Genomic DNA, 12144 nt, shown 5'->3' with positions numbered 1-12144 from the left:
AAGATCAAGAATCCCATGCTCTTCTGACTGAGCCAGCCAGGTCATTTTTAATGACTGGAAATGACTCCCATGGTCATTTTTAATGACTGAATTCCTAGACATTGTATTGCTGGGCCAAATATATGGTAATTTCAGTGTTTTTGCTACATATTGCTAATTTGTCCCCCAAATACATTGTACCAGTTCACACTGACCAGCAATCGATGTAGGTATGTAATAATAATAATACTTCTCTACATTGGGATATCAAATTATCATTATTTGATATCCTTGTTGTTTGGAAAAGTTTTATTTCTTTTTTAAAGGGTTTCTGGAGTGCCTGGCTGGCTCAGTCAGAGGAGCATATTTGACTCTTGATCTTTGAGGTTGTGACTTTGAGCCCTACACTGGGCATAAAGATAACTTAAAAATAAAAATCTTTAAAAAAAATAAAGAAAGAAATGTTTTAATTTGCATTTCCTTAATTGCTGGTGACATTGTAGATTTTCTCATGGATTTATTGGCCATTTGGATTCCTTCTTTGGCTAAGTGCCTGTTCTTAGTTTTTGTCTTAGTCTTTGTCTTAGAATCTTAACTCTTCGTCCATTATATATATTGCAGATATTTCCTCACAAAATTTTGTTGATTTTTAACCTGTTAGTGATTTATTGGCTATCAAATTTTTAAATTTTGTATAGTAAAATCCATCAATCTTTTGTTTAACAACATCCCCAGTGTCTTTGTGTCATGCTTAGACATTCTCCAACTCAAAATTATGTATATAATTTTGAATATATATCAGCCTCTATTTTTCTAGTGCTTGTAGTTAAAACTTGATTCCATCTGGAATTTATTTAGATACATAGTATGAGGTAAGAATCTAATTTATTTTTTTCTAAAATAGCTAGAAAGTTGTCTAACCCATTTGCCAAATAAATCCATCCTTTCCTAAATTTGAGATGTTACCTTTGACATAAACAGTATTAACTTCTAAAAAATTTAGGTCTATTTCTAGATTTTCTTTTACTCCCTCTGTCTACTCCATGTTTATATTCAGACATTGTTATAATTAGAGTAATTATAACACACCTTTCTTTTTAAAAATTGCCTATCGCAGTGTTTTGTTTTCCCTAGCATACTCTGCTAAATTTTAGAAATTCTGTTGGATGTTTTGAATTTACATTAAATGGATAGGTTTATTTGTAAAGGAATTGAGAGTTGTCCCATATTTTCTTTCTGTCCATGAAAATGGCATATCTCTATATTTCTTTGAGTCTTCTTTCCCCCATTAGGATATCATTTTCTTTCTTTTTTTTTTTTTTTAGGATATCATTTTCTTGATCTAAGCTCTAAACACATCTTTATGTTAAATTTATTTCCGGTTTTTTTAAAAAAAAGATTACTTATTTATTTATTTGACAGACAGAGATCACAAGTAGGCAGAGAGAAAGGAGGAAGCAGGGTCCCTGCTGAGCAGAGAGCCTGATGCAGGGCTCAATCCCAAGACCCTGGGATCATGACCTGACCCGAAGGCAGAGGCTAAACCCACTGAGCCACCCAGGTGTGCCTGGTATTTTGTATTTTTGATGTAATGTAGAAAAGATCTTTTTGTCTTTTATATTTTCTAACTGCTTTTGGTAGGTGTATAGAAAAGCTACTAATTTGTATATCCATTCATTTTGTATATCCCAATCTGTATATTTCTCAAAATATTCCAAACTATCTTTTTTTTAAGTTTTTATTTATTCATCTATTTTAAGTTATCTCTATACCCCACATGGGGCTTGAACTCATGACCCTGAGAACAAGAGCCACACGCTCTTCCCTGAGCCAGCCAGGCACACCTCAAACTATTTTTCAACGGGTTTTTCCCAAAGGAAACTGTGTAATCTAAAAAATATTTTGCGTCCTCTTCCCAAACCTTTAACTTTTTTATTGCATTGACGAGAACTTTCCAAACCTTGTTGAATAATATCAATCAGTCATCACCTTTGTTTTACTAATATTTCCTCATGTATAGAGAATACCTCAAATGTTTCATTAAAAAAATTTTTATTTATTTATTTGAGAGGAAGAGAGCATGCACAAAAGAGCAGGGGGAGGGAGAAGCTGACTCCCTATTGAGCAGGGAGCCCTACAAGGGTCTCGACCCCAAGACCCTGGGATCATGACCTGAGCTGAAGGTAGATGTTTAACTAACTGAACCAGACACCCAGGCACCCCACAATTTACTTACTTACTGATTTATTTATTTTTAAAAGATTTTATTTATTTGATAGAGAGAAAGAAAGGAAGCAAGTGACCACAAGCAGGGGGAGCGGCAGAGGGAGAGGGAGAAGCAGCCTTCGGATGAGCAGGGAGCCCAGCGTGGGGCTTGACCGCAGGACACTGGGATCATGACTTGAACTGAAGGCAGATGCTTAACCAACTGAGCCACCCAAGTGCCCCACATAATTTTTTTTTTTAAGATTTTCTTTATTTATTTGACAGACAGAGATCACAAGTAGGCAGAGAGGCAGGCAGAGAGAGAGGAAAGGAAGCAGGCTCCCAGTGGAGCAGAGAGCACGATGTGGAGCTTGATCCCAAGACCCTGGGATCATGACTGGAGCCGAAGGCAGAGGCTTAATGCACTGAGCCACCCAGGTGCCCCTAGTTTTATTTTTCTAAAGTAATCTCTACACTCAACATGGTGCTCAAACCCGTAAGTCCAAGATCAAGAGTTGCACACTCCTCTGACTGAACCAGCCAAGCACTCCTTTCTCCTTTTCATTCTAGGAGACTTTCTTGACTCTGTACTTCATGTCACTGATTTCATGCTCAGTACTGTCTACTCTGCCTTTGGCTCCTTCCAACAGGATTTTAAGGCTAAGGAATTCGTAGTTGGCTTCTTTTGGGGTTCATCCTGCTGTTCTTCCACATCAACCTACTCCCTTCTTACAACTTCCTGATTGCAAGGACCATGTCTTCTCATATTTATCTGAGAATGGCTAACGGTTTCTTGAAATTCACTTCAGGATTCTTTGTCATCATTAATTGAGGTGTGCTCTTCCTCTGAACATTTTTAAGGGAAGATATTTTTTATTATGAATATTACAAGCATTTACAGATTTATTGAGAATAATAGAGTTAATACTTGGATAAGCCTGACCCAATTTTGTAAAACCTTAACATTTTTTCTATATTTGCTTCATGTTTTCTTGGTATTAAAAAATTACTGTCCTTTTCCATTATTCCAAAAATTTTACTGTCAAAACAGGATCTAATTAAAAAAGAAACTACTAGGGCACCTGGGTGGCCCAGTCAGCTAAATGTCTGCCTTTGGATCAAGTCATGATCCCAGGGTCTCTGGATCAAGCCCTGCATTGGGCTCCCTGTTCAGGGGAAAGTCTGCTTCTCCCTCTCCCTCTGCCTGCTACTCTCCCTGCTTGTGCTCTCTCTCTCTGTCAAATAAATACATAAAATACTTAAAAAAAAAAGAAATTACTGGTTAGTCAATATAATTAAGATGCCATAATTTCAGAGTAAACATTTAATTTTAAAAATTATACCTGTAGGGATGCCTGGGTGGCTCAGTTGGTTAGGCAGCTGTCTTTGGCTCAGGTCATGATCCCAGCATCCTGGGATCGAGTCCCACATCGGGCTCCTTGCTTGGCAGGGAGCCTGCTTCTCCTCTGCCTCTGCTTGTCACTCTGTCTGCCTGTGCTCACTCTCGCTCTTCTCTCGCTGACAAATAAATAAATAAAATCTTTTTAAAAAAATTATACATGTAGTTGTCAGTAGTCAGTCTCCAAGATGGCTGGCCCCCAATGACCCCCACTTCCTGGTATTTATACTCGGTGTGGTCCCCTCTCACATTGTAGCAGGACTGGTCTGAGTCATCAAAGGTTACAACGTCTGAACTCTTATCTCAGGTGTGCATTCTCTATTTCTCTAATTCTCTATTTCTCTTCTCATTTACTATGGGGCAAGTCAGCTGCTAAGCTGGGAAGACGCTCAGACAGTCTATAAGAGCTCATGTGACAAGGAACTGAGGGCTTCAGTCATCAGCCAAAAAGTGGGCTTGGAAGCAGACCCTTCCCACTTGAGTCTTCAGATGAGACCACAGCCCCAACCCACCGACTGCCTGAAAGAAACCTTTGAGAGACCGGAGCAGAATCACCCAGCTAAAGCACTCCCAGCTTCCTGGGCCACAGAATGTGTCCTTAATAACGTTTAGTATTTTAAGCTGCCAAATTTGGGGGTAATTTGTCTTGCAGGTATAGAAACTACTACACAGCTAAAGCCCCTTATGTCCTCCCAAATCCAATTTTGTTCCCTTCCTAGAGATAGTTTTTATGCTGGACTTGGGATTTCTATCATTCTCTTGGATGTTTTCTATTACTATGGCAACTACTATTGTTAAAAAAAAGTCTCATGAATTGATTTTGAAGGTTTTTAAAAAAATTCTAATTCCAAATTTTGGAACATCCAGTATAAACAAGTACTTGAACTTCAATAAATAGTCTTTTAAATGAATGATTATAAAATTGGGGAAAGTTTCCTTTCTTGATTTGGGGACTACTTTCCTGTCTAATGTTACAAGGATATAAAAAAGAACATCTGTTGTTAATAATAATGATAGTTATAATAATAGCTGGTATCTACTGAGCAGTATTCCAAGTATTACATCTTTACATCAACCTAGGAGTTGATGATCTTATTACCCCAGTTTTACAGATCAGTAACTAAGACACAGAAAGGCTAACAGCTTGCCCGAGGTTAGTCAGCTAGTACTCAAATGATATCAAAACCTTTAGCCACTTCTAGTGCTCTTTATATAAGGTCAAATTTTTAAAAAAAAGGAAAAAGAGCAAATTAACACATGGTGCTAGAGGCCTCCTCTACAAGTGGCCATAATAGCTGCCTCTCCATTCCTTATCCATGTTCCCCCTTACCCACAGCTGGACAGAGCCCTATGCCTGGTAGGGAGACCCCAAACTTTCTTCCTGTAGGACCTGAGTTCTCGGCAGCTCTGTCTTTAGCAGGTTGCTGTACTTTCCCATTAACCAGCTGGGACAAGGGCACACTGAGAAGTGCCCCTGGTAAGTTCTTGGGCTCCAGACATTGTCTGGTGGGGCCATTTTCCACTTGGTAATCGTATGGATTTCACAGGCTAATTCAGGGACAGTCACCACTGGGGCTGCTCCAACAGACTACCGTAGACGGGGTGGCTTAAGCAATAGACATTTATTTCTCAGAGTTCTGCAGTTCTGGGGCTGAAAGTCTGAGATCAGGGTGCCAGCATTTTGGGGTTCTGATAAGAGCTCTCTTCCTGGCTTACAGAAACCTCGTGCTGTATCTGAGAGAGAGAGAGAGAGAGAATCCATCTTTATGACATCATCTAAATCTACTTACTTCTCAAAGGCCCCCTCATAATACCATAACATTGTGGGTTAGAGCTTCAATATATAGATTTTGGAGTGACATAAACACTCAGCCCACAACAGTGGCTGCTTTGTCTTCAGCAGCATGAGGAATCCTAAATAGCCAAGAGGCACTCTCAGCCTCCAAATGAAGGGATCCAGGTTGGGGTTTCCCTGTCTAAACATTTCTCCCTTGGGTACGGGGACCTCTGGACCCACTGAGTTCCAGGTGACTGGCAAGGAAAGCAAAAAGTTCTTCCGGTGAGTTTTGAGGGGTCATAGTGGGAAGGACCATTACCATCTCTCCTTGGTTCCTGGACCTGGAAATCCGGGCAGTGTCTAAATCTGGAAACGGTAGTGTTGGTAGAAGCCCTCCAGGCGAGGAAGACAAATCCATACCCAGAACACGGGTCCCTGTGAGGACAAGACGCTGTCCACACACCCCGGTGTTGTCATTGCAAACAAGGGATTATTGTTTTGCCCTGGAGTTGTGACCCTCCCCTTGGAGACGCGCCCCCTGCTGGCCTTTCCTAGCATCTGCGGCCACAAAGCATCTAATGTGCCGGTTAGTTCCGCCCTGCTTTCGGTAGCCCTTGCTCCTTTTATTTGAAGAGTTTCAGATGTCTCCTCCTAGTGTCATTGATGATGTTGCTTGTGGTTCTGCTTCTCATTACTCTTGTTGCTTTTGTGGGATTTCCAAGAAGAGTAGAGAGAAATGTCAACTTTACTGTAGTTTTAATACTGGAATCTGGTAAGTTTCAAAGTATGACAATTCTGAATGTTGATATTATCAGATTGCATTTTAATGTTCATTCTGGCACGTATTCTGACATTCTTAAATGAATTTTGAAAATCTGGACTGATGCAATACTAATAAATGTCTGTATTTAGTTAAACCTTTAAAAATTAAAATTCTAGGGACGCCTGGGTGGCTCAGTTGGTTGAGCCTCTGCCTTCAACTAGGGTCATGATCCAGGGGTTCTGGGATCGAGTCTCCCATCGGGCTCCTTGCTTGGCCGGGAGCCTGCTTTTCCCTCTCCCTCTGCTTGCTGCTCTGCCTGCTTGTGTATACTCTCTCTGACAAATGAATGAATAGATAAAATCTTTTAAAAAATTAAAATTCCAAAGCAATCCAGTATAAAGAGGGGCAAAACCTACCAACACTGTTAGAAATACAAGTACTGGTTACCCCAGAGGAGGTAGTGATTGGAAAGGGTCAAGGGAGGGCTTCTGCAGTGCATGAGATTTTATTTATTTTTTTTCAAGCTTTTTATTTATTTATTTGTCAGAGCAAGATCACAAGTAGGCAGAGAGGCAGGCAGAGGGAGAGAGGAGGAAGCAGGTTTCTGAGCAGAGAGCCCATTGCGGGGCTCGATGCCAGGACCCTGAGATCATGACCTGAGCCGAAGGCAGAGGCTTTAACCCACTAAGCCACTAAGCCACCAAGGCACCCCGTGATCCTGTTTCTTGATGTGGGTGCTGGTTATACAAGTGTGTTCAGTTTGTGAACATAATTGAACTGCATGCTTCTATCCTGACTTTCCTGTATCTATGTTATATATCGGTAATAATTTCTCTTTTAACCCCAAAGTAAAACAGCCTACAATTAAAAATAAATCAGCATGCCTGCTGGCTCAGTTGGTGCAGCATTTAACTGCTGATCTCGGGGTTGTGGGTTCAAGCCCCACACTGGGTATAGAAATTACTTTTTAAAAAAAAAGTGGTTGGCCGGTTAGCTCAGTTGGTTAGAGCGTGGTGCTAAAAAAAAAAAAAAAATCTATGACCTTGGTAAATGCCTGATATTTATCTAGCTCAGTTAAAAGAAAAGTGAGAATTTTATGCAAAAACTTCAAATATCTGAATTTTGCCATATTCTTCTATTTATTAAGGATGATATTTTTGATGGTAGGGATAATGTATCTTTCCTGTGGGGAAAACGGTTTTCTCCAAATAACTGGGTCCCTAGTGATAAAATGCTAGTAGGGACAAACACCCCAGTTTATACACTATACAATGAACTCTAGCATTTGGGGGATATGTCATTGTCTCGTCATATGCCAGCCTGCCTCCCCTGGCGGGGCTAGGGCTTCAGGGTCAGGCACTTGACTTAGACACTTGATTTGACCTTGAGGATCCTTAGATGTCTATTTGGGTTTTTTCATTGTTGATCTTCTTGTTTTTTTATTTTGTTTTGTTTTTAAGTGGGCCCAGCAGCTAGTGTGGGATACGGAATTCGAACTCATGACCATGAGATCAAAACCTGAGTTGAGATCAAGAGTCAAAACACTTAATGAACTGAGCCACCCAGGCACCCCCTGCATCCAGGTGTCTACTTGAAAGCACCCTTTGACATACTCTTCAGTTTGTCCCTGAGACTGCTTGGGGACAAAGGAAAAATGGTAGAAACAGGGACAATGGATGGAGCCTTGAAATGTTTTTCTTGAGGCCCATCAATAATATATTCAGACCATCTCTGTTTGTCAAGCCTCTAAGGGGGTTCTTAGATTTGGGCAATATTAACATTTGGGGCCAGATTATTTTTGTATAATGTCAAGGACACACTTTGTATACTGAAATGTAATGAGAGTCTGTGATTCTTAAAAATTCACAATCTAGGTTTATTTATTTATTTGCAACAGGTTTGCTGCCAGGAAACAGATGTCCTGAAATCCACCACTAAGTCCAGGCCACAATGGGAAAGGAAAAGACATCAATATCCCCTTCGCTGGATGTGTAGACCTGGGCAGGTGTACGGATCCCGGCCATCTACAAACATGGTGGGATCCACAAAAGAACCAATGAAAAATTTGAGAAGGTGGCTGCTGAGATGGGAAAGGAGTCCTTCAACCCTGCCTGGGTCGTGGATAAACGGGAAGCTGAGTGTGGTATCGTCATTGATCTATCTGTGGAATATTCAAGAACAGCAAGTGTCATGTTAGCATCACTATTGCCCCAGGACACACAGACTTAATCAAAAACACGATCACAGACATATCTCATGGGCTGACTCTGCCCCCCTGATTGCTGCTGCTGGGGTTAGTGAATTTGCACCAGGTACTTCCAAGAATGGGCAGACCTGCGCACAAGTGCTTCTGGATTCCACATGGTGTGCAAACCCACTGATTGTTGATGTTAACAAAGTGGATTCTTTTTTTTTTTAATATTTTATTTATTTATTTGACAGACAGAGATCACAAGTGGGCAGAGAGGCAGGCAAAGAGCGGAAGGGAAGCAGGATCCCTGCTGAGCAGAGAGCCCGATTCGGGGCTCGATCCCAAGACCCTGAGATCAGGACCCTGAGATCAGGACCTGAGCTGAAGGCAGAGGCTTTAACCCACTGAGCCACCCAGGTGCCCCAACAAAGTGGATTCTATTGGAGCCTCCCAACAGCCAGAAGAGATATGAAGACGTTAAGGAAAGCTACATCTACATTAACGAAATTGGTTACAACCCTAACACAGTGGCATTTGTGCCAGTTTCTGGTTGAATGGTGACAGCATGCTGGAGTCAAGTGCTAACACGCTTTGGTTCGAGGGATGGAAAATCACCTGTAAAAAGACAAGGGCAGTGGAACCATGATGCCTGATGCTCTGGACTGCATCCTGTCACCAGCTCATGCAACTGACAAGCTCTTGTGTCTGCCCCCCTCGGGACATCTACAAAACTAGGGCTATGGGTTCCCTTTGCTCCAGTCAGTGCTACAATAAGTATAACTGAAGCTTTTCCCTCTCCCTGTGCTCCTCCCGCACCCTCTCAAAATAATAAATAAAATCTTTAAAATAAAATAAAATGAGCATTTTTTTTTTTTTTTTTTTTACTGTTGCAGGGCTCAATCTCGTGACTCTGAGATCATGACCTGAGCTGAAATCAAGAGCCAGCCCCTTAACCCACTGAATCACCCAGGTACCATGAAAATCAGTAATTTTTATTGGAAACAACTTGACCTAAAAAATCTGTCACAGGATTTTGAGATCCATTTAACAAAGTTCAATGAGGGGGAAAAAAAAAACATCCTGGTCTCATTACCTAAAATCAACAGTATTGGTAGACCAATTAATAAGGATCACTAGGAACTCACCAAATTCTTGGTGAGGAGAGGTGTTGGTGTTTCAATGGCTATGTAGCACCCATGTCTCTTTTCCTTTTAAGGAATTACCTTTTGCATTAAGGGAAAAATTGGTGGGAGTGTTAATTCCTCTGTGGCCCCATGGTCAGCAGGAGAAAGGTCCTTGATCGAAGCTGGGCAGTTGTAAACATTTGGCCGGAACCTTGATCCTGGGGCAAGTGGACGAAGAGAACTGTCAGAGGCTCTAGCTGTGTGACAAGTGCCCGTGATGACAGCAGTGGTGGCCTCCTGACCAGAGGTTTCTGGTTCTCAGATTCGCTGTGTCCTCAGTTCCTCGCTTTTGGGGGGGCCATTGATGCATCCTTGACTCTTGCCAATCCCTGAGCCTGGCTGTCCAGCTTTGCCCTACTAATTAGTGAGTGGCACCCTTCCCCGTGTCTTTCCAATGAATTATCGTTTGTTTTGCCTCGGTTGAGCTGGTTTGTTTCCATTGTTGGCACTTAGAGGGAACTCGCAAAGGAGATTGAAAAGAGGTTGTTTGGAGAACAGAGTGGGATTTTCTGGAAGCCTGGGCAAAGAGTGTGTTTCAACAAGGAAGGACTGATTGGATAGGGGCACGTGGCTGGCTCAGTCGTAGAGCATGCCAAGGTTGTGCGTTCAAGCCCCATGTTGAGCAAATAGTTTATGTAACAAGAAAAAAAACTTACTCATATTAAAAAAAAAAAGAAAAAAAAGGAAAGATTGGTCAGGAACTTCAGTCTTTGGGGTAAAGTTAAGCAAGGTAAGGACTGGAAAGGTGCTTCTTAAATTTGCCAGTAAATGGGGCGCCTGGGGGTTGAGCATCCAACTCTTGATTGCGGCTCAGGTCATGATCTTGGGGTCGTGAGATCGAGCCCTGTGTTGGGCTCCCTGCTCAGCTGGGGAGCCTGCTTGAGATTCTCTCTCTCACTCTGCCTGCTCTCCCCCCACCTGTGTGCATGTGCTCACTCTCTCTCTCAACTAAATAAATAAAAATAAATCTTTAAAAAAGTGCCAATTAAGAGGTCACCCCTGAGAAGAAGTTTGCCCATCAGCAGGAGAGTGAGAAAAGTATGGCAGGTGGGGTAAACAGAGACCCTTGGACACGTGGAGACCATTCTGGAAGGCCCCGGCTATAGGGAGAGGGGACGCCCAGGACTCACATGAGATGCCGAGGACCAAGGGTGAGCTTTTTTTTTTTTTTTTTTAAGATTTTATTTATTCATTTGACAGACAGAAATCACAAGTAGGCAGAGAGAGGAGGAAGCAGGGTCCCCGCCTAGCAGAGATCCCAATGTGGGGCTTGATCCCAGGACCCTGGGATCATAACCTGAGCTGAAGGCAGAGGCTTTAACCCGCTGAGCCACCCAGGCGCCCCCAAGGGTGAGCTTTAAGGAATGGAGAAACTGTAGAGTGTTTCTGGGCTCAGTGGAGGTAATACAGCAAGCTAAAGGCACAGGGGAGAAGGCAATACATGGCCTTAGATCTTTTGAATGTCTGTAAGTGCCAGACCAGCTTCCTGAGGAGAGACGGGGGGGTGGGTTCAGAGCCAAGTCAGAGAAAGGGATTGGGTTGTGTCTGGAGGAGGGACAGCTCTGCATCTGACACAGGAATGGGGGAGCTGACAGAAGCGAGAGAAGAGGAAAATGTGGAATTTGCTTTTGTTGTTTTTTAAAGGGTTGAAGTGAAGTGAAAGTTTATTTATTTTTTAAGGAGTCTATTTATTTATTTGAGAGAGAGACACACACAGCGAGAGAGGGAAGACAAGCAGAGGGAGTGGGAGAGGGAGAAGCAGGCCTCCCGCTGAGCAGGGAGCCTGACACGGGGCTCGATCCCAGGACCCCGGGATCATGACCTGAGCTGAATGAGCCCTGGTGAGTGAGCCCCAAAACATCTACCTTAGAGAAGGAGCGAGGCGGAGGAGATTGGAGGAGAGGAATGGAGTGAGAGAATCAGGGAAGCACACCGGAGGCCTCAGCAGGCCAGTCAAAAGTCCAAAGGGCAGAGAACCAGTGAGACATTTGTCCTGCCCAGTCCTCGGGCATGGGTGCTCTGTTAGGAGAGTGATCTTGCCTCTGGGAACCAGGGGGGTATTGTCGCTGTTCAATGTCCCCAGATGCTGAGTTATTCCCTGATCTTCTTTATTTCTCAATGTGTTCTGGTTTAAAAATTCAGTATTGGGGGGCTCCTGGGTGGCTCCATCGGTTAAGGATCTGACTTTGACTCAGGTCATGATTTCAGATCTCGGGATTGGGCCCTGTCGGGGAGTTCACCTCCTGTCTCCCTCTCCCTCTGTCCCTTCCCCTGCTCGCCCTCTCTATGTGTGTCATCTCTCTCTCAGATGAACAAGTCAAACTTAAAAAAATAATAAAAAGTTAAAATGCAGCACTACATTCTTAATCTTAGAAAGGGTGTAAGGGTATCAGTTACCTTTCTCCACTGATTGTTAAGTTTTTAATAAAATTTTAATTTGGGGGGCATCTGGGTGGCACATTGGGTTAAGGGTCCGACTCTCGGTTTCAGCTCAGGTCCTGATCTCAGAGTCATGAAATCGAGCCCTCACTGGGCTCTACGCTCAGCATGGAGTCTGCTTGAGATTCTCTCTCCCCTCCCTCTGCCCCTCTCATTTGTGCTCACAGGTGCTCGCTCTCTCTCAAATAAATAAATACTTTTTATTTT

Source organism: Mustela putorius, unplaced genomic scaffold, assembly GCF_011764305.1.
Source record: "Mustela putorius furo isolate JIRA1106 unplaced genomic scaffold, ASM1176430v1.1 tig00000487_pilon_pilon_pilon, whole genome shotgun sequence".
NCBI lineage: Eukaryota > Metazoa > Chordata > Mammalia > Carnivora > Mustelidae > Mustela > Mustela putorius.
The sequence above is the reverse complement of the archived record's forward strand: the minus strand, read 5'-3'. Positions refer to the sequence as shown.